The sequence below is a fragment of the Gossypium arboreum genome, chromosome 7 (assembly GCF_025698485.1).
Source record: "Gossypium arboreum isolate Shixiya-1 chromosome 7, ASM2569848v2, whole genome shotgun sequence".
In the NCBI taxonomy this organism is placed as follows: Eukaryota; Viridiplantae; Streptophyta; class Magnoliopsida; order Malvales; family Malvaceae; genus Gossypium; species Gossypium arboreum.
The window spans coordinates 84,755,927-84,758,571 of NC_069076.1; the positions used below are offsets into that span (position 1 = coordinate 84,755,927).

Below are 2,645 nucleotides of genomic sequence, written 5' to 3' on the forward strand. Positions count from 1 at the left end.
ATGTTTTATTAAAACAAAGGTGATCCGATCACACCTAATAAAGATTGGTGGCAGCTCCCGTTTTAATCTTCGCTTTCAAACGAAGTCGATTCCCGTTTTCAAAAGACTGGTTTCGAGAATGGGTATTAGAAAAGATATCTTGTGTATAATTTGGGGACCATAACCCTAATATTTATAACCTTGGCATATTAGTTCTAATTCCTAATTAGCTCATCATTAATTAGAATTTGATTAGAACCCAATTACTAGAGTATTTGCACATATTTGACCCATACTTTATTTAATAATTAAAGCCCAATAAAATTCTAACCAAATTAAATCACTTTTAATTTGAGCTAGCTGTCATGATGGTAAATAATAACATGTAATTACCTTTATTATATATGTGATGTCTATATTTTCTAACATTTAGTTCAAATGATAAAATTAAAACTCGATAATCATAAAAATTTATATAATAATTAAACGAGATTTTTCTAATGACAAAGTTGAAACGCTAAAATTATAGGAATTTATATAAGAATTAAATGAAGATTTGATTCAATGATAAAGTTGACACTCTAAAATTCATAGTAGTTTAGATTCAATGTTTGTTGTATCTATGTCTTTTTGTTGATTTTATATAAAATGTAAACACTAAAAAATGCTCTTATAATAATATAATTTACATTATTATTATTTTTTGAAACTATTGCTCCGGTTGGGCTTTATTAATAAGCATATAAAAACCAGATAGGGGCCTTAGAAAAATACAAAATAGAGTCTGCCTAACAAATTTTTGACCCGAAATTAAAATAAAATAAAAACAGAAAACTCTAGAAAAAATGTCAACACTATTTCGCCCAACCAGAAGAGTCTGTATTCGTCTTGTCATTTCATCTACCAGTGCTTTGTAAAGACGTTTCCAGATTCTCAAGGAAAAACTTTTGCTCCATGCCTAATGATCTTCTTCTATTTTCTTTCCTTTTTCCTTCTTTCACTTCTTTCTGTTCTCAGTCTGATTCTCACTTCTTCCTTTTCATTTAAAAAGTTTTGTAAAGTCATGTATGTTTACTGATGTAGAGATCGTCTTTTCTTTCTTCAGCACTATAGGTGGTACTGATTCTATTTCCAGATGATTTATTCCATCCCCGATCTACTTCCGCTTCAGTAATACCGTTTTCATCGTACCCAGGAGCAAGGTATGTATTTTTGTCCATTTTGAGCCCTTCTGATGCTAGATTGTGTGCGGCTACATTCGCTAATCTTCTTATGTCTTGAAGCTGACATTCATAAAACACTGCTTTCTGATCTTTAATATCGAAAATAAAAGGAGCTATTTCCGATTTGTCTCTTTTTGGGCTTTGAACTTTCTTTATTACTATCAAGGAGTCGCTCTCAATAATCACATGATTTAAACCTAAGTCCCTACCCACTTTAACTGCCTGTAGGCATGCATTGGCTTAAGCCACAAAGCTAGAAAAATTGTTGGTATGAACTGTTGCTTTTGATGCTATAACTTCTCTTTTGGAATTTCTGACTATTATTTCTGAGTATGATCTATTTGCCTATTATCAAAAACAGCATCAAAGTTTGTTTTGAAAAAACCTTTTTTCGGAGGCCTCCATAGCTCGGAATCCAGACTTGAGGTGAGATCCTTTTTCTCAATGTTTTGTATTTCCTGCATATATTTCAGTATAAAGTTTGCTGTTTCTGCACCAGATCTCCTATGGCTTTCATGCATCCATTTGTTCCTGGCTGACCAGATAGCCCATATAGCGTAGATGAAGTTCGACCTACTTCTGTTGTATTGTTAAGTAGGATCCAGGCAAACCGTTCCATAAACTCTAATTGAAAAATACTCTATGGCCATGCAAAATCCAATTTTTCCCATGTTTCCTTTGTGACAGCACAATCGCGGAAGACATGCTCTCTGGTTTCCAACCCTTGCGTGCATCTTTGACATATTGCCTCATTAATTAATCACTTAGTTCTTAGGTTTACTAGAGTAGGGAGATAGCTGAGGGTAGCTATCCAAGCTGTAATATTAATTTTTGAATGGAGGTCATTGTTCTAGAGTTTTTTGTAACATCTGTTAATCTCATTTGGCCTATAATTTTTATTTCTTTGTAAAAGAATCTTGTATTCGCTGCGCACCGTATATTCTCCAGATGCCTCGCCCCTCCAGCTTAGAAAGTCTTTATGAGAAAAATAAGCCAGTGGAATTCGCATAATCTTTTGAGCAACCTCTTCAGAGAAGGTAGTTGAAATCATCTCAGATCTCCATGTTCTGTTCCTACTATCGATAAGATCTTCAACCTTTGTGACATTTTGCCTATTGACAGTTTTTTTATCAGTAGGTAATCAACGTTTGGAACCCAGACATCTTCTTCAATGCTGATATTACGCCTGTTACCCACCCTTCGTCGCAGTCTTGAAAGCAGAAGTCCTTTTGCAGCCCATATACTTTTCCAAGTATATGATGGTAAGCTTCGTAAATATGAACTTAAAAAGTTAGAATTTGGATGATACTTGGCTTTTAATGTTCTTACTAAAAGGGATATAGGATTATCAATTAGTCTCCATCCTTGCTTCGCGAGGAGGGCCAAATTAAATTTACATAAGTTACGATATCCAAGTCCACCCCCATCTTTTAATTCACATAA

The 2,645-nt window shown here is 33.9% G+C and overlaps 1 long non-coding RNA gene across 4 annotated transcripts; it reads left to right on the forward strand.

Annotated features, from left to right (window-relative positions):
• The first annotated feature begins 760 nt into the window (after positions 1-760).
• Positions 761-2,645, forward strand: LOC108468490 (uncharacterized). 4 transcript variants are annotated; one of them, XR_001868984.2, is made up of 5 exons: positions 761-1,181; positions 1,564-1,628; positions 1,702-1,796; positions 1,890-2,239; positions 2,337-2,645. It is a non-coding gene; the product is annotated as an uncharacterized LOC108468490 (long non-coding RNA). The 4 variants fall into 4 exon arrangements; XR_008285942.1 differs by having other exon boundaries at positions 1,702-2,239; positions 2,325-2,645; XR_001868980.2 differs by having other exon boundaries at positions 762-1,181; positions 1,702-2,239.